We start from the raw sequence: 8,608 nt of genomic DNA, 5'->3' as shown, positions 1-8,608 counted from the left end.
CATCTGGATGGAGCTTGTTTAAGTCTCTATTGGGCTTTCTTCAAAACGAAGATCTTTCCAGCTTCTTTGTATATTTCGGGTAACTTCATAAAAATCTCTTCACTATACAGAGGAAGGCTGTTTTTTACATCAAACTCTCCCACAAGGAAATTTTTCTTTGCTGCCAGAACAAATAACAGCCTTAGCCAACAGGTATTTACTACTAAGTTGAATAACTCTATGCAGTTTATATTCTTTTCTTTCTCACAACCTCTGACAAGTAGCCTATCTTTATATCGACCATCATCTTTGATTTCAAAAATCTCTGTGTCTACACCATTTGGATTAACCAACTTCCACATGTCAGTCATTTCAAGTCATTTCTTTTCTTCTGTTATTTTTAAGCAGTAGTCATTATCTGGAACATTAATACATTTTTCGTATTTTAGAAGACCCTTTAATTGTCTCCCATGGAGAGTGAAATGAGGCGTCAGGACGGCAGTAGGTTTGTTTAATTAACTTCCTTATTCCGGCCCTTAGCCGTAGTACACCGTGGATGGCTTGGTGGGGGCGTCCAGTTGCCTCTCATGTGAAACCATCCGGTACTGCTGACAGTGCATAGACCGAGGCCGAGCGTGGCGTCACTCAAATGCCGCTGCCAGCGACGTCTCCGGCTGCGGCCACGATGACAGCGTGGCAGCGCTTCCGTGTCGTAAATAAATTTGGTTTTCAGGTGGTAGAAGTTCATCTCCGAGTAACTACTGCACTCTACATTCTTCTGAATCTGCTTAGTGTATTCATCTCTTGGTGAAAAACAGGAAAGATATAGTTAACTCTTTAAAAGATTCTACATTTTTCTCTGGTGATCTACTTACAGCGTGTGTATCACAAATCTCTACAGCAATATTCCGTTGGATGAAACGGTCATCATTATTAGAAAAAAATATCACGAAGTGCAAGAAATTAAATTCTGACAAAATTAAGGAAATGATAACAGTTTTGATTACAATCCTCAAATACAATTATTTGATCTTGAATGACCAGATATATTACCAAGATGCAGGTATGGCTGGCGGCCAACTGCTTCGTTGGTTTCCTAGTTCACGTTTTAATTAATCATTTTGAGCTTAGCTTTTTTCAAATCTTACCTCGTTCTGGGTAATAATATTTCATTTAGAGACGATATGTGCATACGTAAGAGTGCAAACGACCCTGGCACGTAGGGTGCGTGTCATTTGTGGCAAAGAAAACCTTTCAGCAGTGCGGCAACACCTTAAAATTCTGTTAAAATGGATACAATGAAGCCTAAATTAGAATGGCATAAAGAAATAAAAGATACAGCAAATCAAGAAGAATAGGAAGTAACAATGAACCGCTTTTCTACCTTGTGTGGGACCGCTCTCAGTCAAATTCGCGAGAGTGCTTGGAAAACGTCACACTAAGTGTGTTGCCGACAATATATCGGACAAATGCAGCGCTGTGTCTCTAAACGCTACTGGCGTCACATCAGGTGTGTACGTTTGGGACACAGAGAGAAATCAGCAATGGCAGCACGCTAGATGGGTCAATAACGCTTACCCAGAGATCCGCACGCAGCCTTCGGCCCACCCATACCCACTCTATCCCATCCTGTCTTTGTGCCCACAACCAGGAGGAGGGGGTGGTAGCCCCCATCCCATTTCTGCAGACACGGGAACATTCGTAATAGGTAAAACTTTCCAAAAAGAAGTGCGACTCTCTTCCAAACTATTTGAATGTGTGGTGTCGGTTCTTTCGGACCAATGCAGCTGACAGTAGTGATCCACCATCCCCTTTCCTGTTCTTTCTTCCCCTCTCCACCTTCAATTTACATCTCTTCCAATCATTACATTGCGTATCTCAACCTTGCTAACCGGCTGGAAAGGCGAGAGCATTTCGTCAAATAACTAAACTCCGCCCGAACGGATCTCGGAAGGCCCAAAGGTACCTATTAGCCACGGTGTCGTCCTGAGCCGATAGACGTCACTGGATGCGGATGCGGAGTGACATGTGGACAGCACACCGCTCTCTCGGCCGTTGCCAGCCTTAGAGAAAGTGAGTGTGAAGTAAACACAACCGGAAAGGTAGACTGTGACCAGTGCAAGATAGTGCCACAAGTTTCCAACGAAACGTGTAACAAGCAAACCATCTGTAAGTCTTACTAATTGAAATAAATACACTTGATAATCGTCCAAAACGTGGTTGTAAAACAATAAATGTAAGTACTTAATTGTGTGCTTTCGGATGTACATCCAAACCATCGACAACACTGTACACTGTACACCTGAAACCACCCTAAAGAAAACCTGAGATAGTATTTAATGTTAGTTCTTGCTATAAAGTTGTATTTTAAAAGTTATATACGAGTTCAGGGAGAAGACATAATAACTTGGCCGGCCGGAGTGGCCGAACGGTTCTAGGCGCTACAGTCTGGAACAGCGCGACCGCTACGGTCGCAGGTTCGTATCCTGCCTCGGGCATGGATGTGTGTGATGTCCTTAGGTTAGTTAGGTTTAAGTAGTTCTAGGTTCTAGGGGACTGATGATCTCAGATGTTAAGTCCCATAGTGCTCAGAGCCATTTCAACCATAATAACTTTGACGATTACCGATGACGTTGCCTTTCTCTTAGAGACGGGAAGTTCTTGTAAGAGCAGGTGAATGGAAAGTGTAGCGTGCTGAAAAGGGTTACAAGATAAACATCAGTATAAGTACAACAACGGCAACTGGATGTGTTGTGTTGTTGTAGTCTTCAGTACAGAGCCTGCTTTGATGCAACTCTCCATTCTGCTCTATACTGTACAAGCTTATTCATCTCCGAGTAACTACTGCACTCTACATTCTTCTGAATCTGCTTAGTGTATTCATCTCTTGGTCTCCCTCTACGATTTTTACCTCCTCGCTGCCCTCCAAATACTAACTAGGTGATGCCTTGATGCCTCAGAACATGTCCTACTAACCCATCCCCTCTTCTAGTCAAGCGCCGGCCGGTGTGACCGAGCGGTTCTCGGCGCTTTTGTCTGGAACAGCGCGACCGCTTCGGTCGCAGGTTCGAATCCTGCCTCGGGCATGGATGTGTGTGATGTCCTTAGGATAGATCGGTTTAAGTAGTTCTAAGTTCTAGGGGACTGATGACCTCAGCTGTTGCAGCTGTTGAGTCCCATAGTGCTCAGAGCCATTTGAACCATTTTTGTAGTCAAGCTGTGCCACAAATTCCTCTTCTCCCCAGTTCTATTCAGTACCTCCTCATTAGTTACGTGATCTACCCTCCTAATCTTCAGCATTCTTCTGTAGCACCACATCCATGCTTCACATTCACATTAGGCCATACTTCATACAAATACTTTTAGAAAAGACTTCCTAACTCTTAAATCTATAGTCGATGTTAATAAATTTCTCTTCTTTAGTAACGCTTTCCTTGCTATTGCCAGTCTACATTTTATATCCTCTCTACTTCGATCATCGTCAGTTATTTTGCTCGCTAAATAGCAAAACTCACCTACTACTTTAAATGTCTCATTTCCTAATGTAATTCCCTCAGTTTCACCTGATTTTATTAGACTACATTCCATTATCGTCGTTCTTCTTTTGTTGATGTTCATCTTATATCCTCTTTTGAAGACACTGTCCATCCCGTTCAACTGCTCTTCCAGGTCCTTTGCGATCTCTGACAGAATTACAATGTCATCGCGAAACCTCAAAGTTTTTATTTCTTCTCCATGGATTTTAATTCCTACTCCGAATTTTTCTTTTGTTTCATTTACTGCTTGCTCGGTATACAGATTGAGTAACATCGGGTAGTCTACAACCCTGTCTCACTCCCTTCCCAACAACTGCTTCCCTTTCATGCCGCTCGACTCTTATAACTGCCACCTGGATTCTGTATTAGGAAATTATTTTAGGAAATGACACACTAGAAGTAATTCATAAATTTGGTTGTGCGGACATCAGTATAACTGAGGTTTTCTGAGGCAGAGAGTATGTAAACTGCACACAGATAACACGACGAAAAAGTTACGAGAAAGGAAAAATTATCAACATTAAATATATTTTCATAGTGTAACAGATGCGACCGTGATATGGATGTTCACTCGAGACGGCGTCTCGGACCGATGAACAAGATGGTGTTTCACAAAAACAACCACAGCCTTGCAACTTGCTGTCCATAAGAGCTTTCCCCCCCCCACCGTACGCTTACGAACAGCCCTGCAAAATTCATGGTGTCAATTCTCTCCAGCACTACTTCAGACATTAGTCAAATCCATGTGACGTCGTGTTTCGGCACTTCTGCGTGCTCACGGGGGCCCTACAGGATGTTAGTCTGGTGTACCAGTTTCTTTGACTCTTCAGTGTATATCGAATTGCAGCCAACACCTCTGGTTTCGTACGTGAAACGTCACCGAGCTACACGGGTTTCCTAGTTTGCGTGTATTGCCTAGCTGCTGTGTTATGTCAGCTATTTTTAACTTGTGGGGAGTTGTTTTTCAGTTGTGGCAGATGGTTTTAGAAAGCACGAAGCAAACTGGAGAAACTACTTCCCAGTAGCAGGACAAATGGTGATTCAAAATTCGCGTTATATAGGAAATCACATTTGAATCAAAGAAGATGCATTTTTCCATATACCATTGTACATATGTACATTAAAATTAAAACTAGTAAGGAGAAAGAAAAAGAATTTTAAATTATTATTTGAAATGAGAACATTTACCAGTTGCTGAAACACCCATAGAATTTAATTCAAAACCTTCTGTTATTGAACTGAAAGCCAAAAAAAAAAAAAAAAAAAAAAAAAAAAAAAAAAAAAAAAAACGGAAATTATACGTAGCAGTGAAGCCTGGAGATTTTTATTAGTTATTTAGCAGGTGCTTTTGCCCACTGAGTGGCTTCAGCAGATTTAGCTATTTTGTCATCACACTTAGCAAGTGTTTCATCTGTTCTAGGAGCAGCAAATTTTCCTATGAGCGCAATTAATATACGATCAGGAAGAATAACTAACTGTCTCCACTGAAATCACGACACTAGTTTTTGCTTGTTATCAGTGCTTTTGCAACTGTAATTTTTAGGGATATTATAGTACAATGTAAACCCTTCTTTCAAATTTTACATTTATATTTTCTGTGTTACTCAGTGGCTAACATGGGATACGGTCAGTAAGTACCACCTGCAGGTTGCTTCTTTAACGGCTTCCAGTGGCAACCAAAACTCGATTTTCAACATTTTATATAATTATTGGCAGAATTTCAAACCTTTACGAAACTTTTTTCGCTGAAATCTCCATAGACTGCTGAGAGGAAAAATAATTCTCTCTTTACTACATTTTCGCTGTTCATGCAGTAAAACTTAAGCAGCAGGCACAACCATTTAGGCTGATTAATATTTATTTACTAGTGAACCTATTCGCAACACATTTTCCAGACAGTATCCATACATACCGCTGAACGTACATGCAAAACTATATCTATGTAGAACACTGATCAGGAAAATAAGACCATTTACCGCCATCCAGCAACCTTAGCTAAAATTTTAATTTATTTCTACACATTTTCTCGCATACACGCCTAACGTCAAATATTAAAAAAATTATTAACTAATATGTAAACTAATCAGAGGTGTCAAGCTGTTTTGTACATCGAAAGAATTATTGTCTTACTGGTATACAAAAATGTAGGTAGTAGGATTTGGTAACAGCACGATGATGGACTGGAAATTGATAACGATGTTCTGCGGTTTATACTGTTGCCAAAACAGTATATAAGGAAATGAGGTCCATTTTTTCACTGAATCAAAAATGTTCAAATGTGTGTGAAATCTTATGGGACTTAAATGCTAAGGTCATCAGTCACTAAACGTACACACTACTTCACCTAAATTATCCTAAGGACAAACACACCCACCCATGCCCGAGGGAGGACTCGAACCTCCGCCGGGACCAGCCGCACAGTCCATAACTGTAGCGCCTCAGACCGCTCGGCTAATCCAGCGGCTCACTGAATCATTTACATCACTAGCATAACCGCCAAACCTCGCAACTGCTAAATATGAATGGGAATTTGGTGTATAGCGGTAGGCCGAAAACAGGAAACAATCTTCTGGCAATGATTTTTACCTCATCTGAAAACTTGCTCAAATTCTGCTGTGGAATACGGAAGTGATGGAACTGTCAGGGTGTAATCTACTAAAGCACCATACATATCGTCTGAGATTTTTCCAACCTGAAAAACACATACATTGTCCATTAATCAGGCCTTTCTTTACATACTTTTAAGCATGGCGCAACACTTCCCCCTTCATATAAGACTTCAGACTAAAATTATTGTAAAGTTCATACACAGTCTATTATTATCCCAAACTAAACTTACCTTGAGGCAAAATCTGCCAGGTTCAGATTCCGCGCCGTGCGGTCTGAGGCGTCTTGTCACGGTTCGCGCGGCTCCTCCCGTCGGAGGTTAGAGTCCTCCCTATTGCATGGGTGTGTGTGTGTTGTCCGTAGCATAAGTTGGTTTCAGTTATATTAAGTAGTGCGCAAGCCTAGGTACCGATGACCTCAGCAGTTTGGTCCCATAGTCCTCACCACAAATTTCCAATTTTCTCAGATTCCGCAGAAACATCTGTTGGAAACAAATCCAAAGGCAAAGAGCGCCACCTATCACACACTTTTTACATTCAGATTGTTAAACTCATGGTACAAGACCTGCCAATGTTGTCAAAGTAGGCGTAACTTCTCTCTCTGTATGAGACACGGCTGTTTTTGGAGATAAAACAGATAAATATTCTAGCGGAGGATCATTAAATTTATACCGCATCTGCATTCTTTTACATCCACAAACCAAAAAATTAGTCTCACCTACAGCCGCTACAGGATCTACAGTAAATGTATCCAAATATTCTTTGTGAACATAATCCTGTTTCTTGTAGATTAGCAAAATATCTGTAAAAGATTTTCCTATTTGTTTCTTTATATTTGGATCTAGAAATTTTATTAAATTTGCGCAAAATCCAGTTTAGAAATTGGAAATACAGTTTAACAAATGGATCTCGGAGCAAGTTAAGGATCTCTTTGGCCTTATTAACCTTCTCTGTTGCCCACTGACCAATAAAAAATAAAATTAATGCACCTCACTGCTCCAACATTCGTTTGACAACAGAAAGGAGTGAAAGCCAACGAGTCTGCGCTGAACGCAATTATTTAATGCCCTGTAAGCTACATACGTTTTTGAAATTGAGCTAACTGACATTGCCGTTTGCAATTTGGTACATTATTGTACATTATTGTTTAAATAAATATACAGCCTATGTCCGTCCGAATATGTAATAGTTAAGCGTGTAATAATTTGAAAAAAAAATCAGTCAAGAACTTTCCGAGATTTTTGCTAAATGTTTCCCCTTTATTTACTAGTATAAATTGTTGCTTAAACCATGATCGAGAACGTTCATGTGGTTTCATGCTTGATAATTACACCGAAACTTCTGTGAAAGTGAGCGATCATCTACAGGATTTGTTATCGTATTTCTGAATATACGGTAACTATAGACGACTGGTCTAATTCTCCATATCAGAATGGCGTCACTTACATTGCACAGAGCGAGGTTGTGTACTGGTTAGCACAATGGTTTTGCATTCGGGAGGATGCATTAGGTTCTGCGTTACTTCCTATACTGCTCCAGGCAAATGCCTGGATGACTCCTTTGAAAGGGAACGGTCGAGTTTCTACCCTATCCCTGAACCATTCGGAGCTTGTGCTCCGTCTGTAATAACATCGACTGGTCGTTGAACCCTAATTTTCTTTTCTTCCTTCCACTTACATTGCCGCTGGGTTGCAGATATCGTGGGTACTGTATTTTCCACTAAACTTTAATCTAATTCTCCCGATTCATTTAATCATAGGTTCCTACATTGTTCTCACTGTTTCGTTTAAACAAAAACACGTTTCCTTTAACCGCAAAAGATGTTTTCGGCGAGGGTTTGAGTTTTACGTTTGTTTCTGTGTAGAATGGCTGCTCGACGCGTCTCCCGCTTCAGCTTTCTGTAAAAGCGCCACCTCGACTCTTACAGTACTGGGACAACACGCTGTGGCCTGCTCTTGACTCGCACTTCCCACGGCCTGTAGACTCTTCATGGGTTGTTCGTTGTCCTCTGCATCAGCTTTCGTTGTCCTCTCTTTGCTCTGTTGATACCTGCTCTCACTACCCGTAATGTTTTCTGTACTGGCACCAATAAATCTCCCCTGACACAGCTGTGGGTGTCCGACAGCACAAGCTCGTGGCCTCGCGGTCACGTTCTCGCTTCCCGAGCACGGGGTCCCGGATTCAATTCCCCGCGGGGTCAGGGATTCTCACCTGCTTCTAGATGAGTGGTGGTTTGTGTTGTTCTCATCATTTCATTATCATTCATAAAAGTGGCGAGATTGGACTGAGCAAAGGTTGGGAATTTTTACGGGCGGTGATAAGCGCGCGGTTGAGCGTCCCACAAACCAAACACCATCATCAAAGCAAGTACTCAGCTCCCATACATCTAATAACTTCATGCGTATAGCTACAATTGAATTCAATATTATAATTACTGTTCAAATTTCTTTAACAGTCTCATTGACCGCAGACCCTTCTAACCTAATG

This window comes from Schistocerca serialis, chromosome 4 (assembly GCF_023864345.2).
Source record: "Schistocerca serialis cubense isolate TAMUIC-IGC-003099 chromosome 4, iqSchSeri2.2, whole genome shotgun sequence".
Classification (NCBI taxonomy): domain Eukaryota; kingdom Metazoa; phylum Arthropoda; class Insecta; order Orthoptera; family Acrididae; genus Schistocerca; species Schistocerca serialis.
This window is presented reverse-complemented; position numbering follows the sequence as displayed.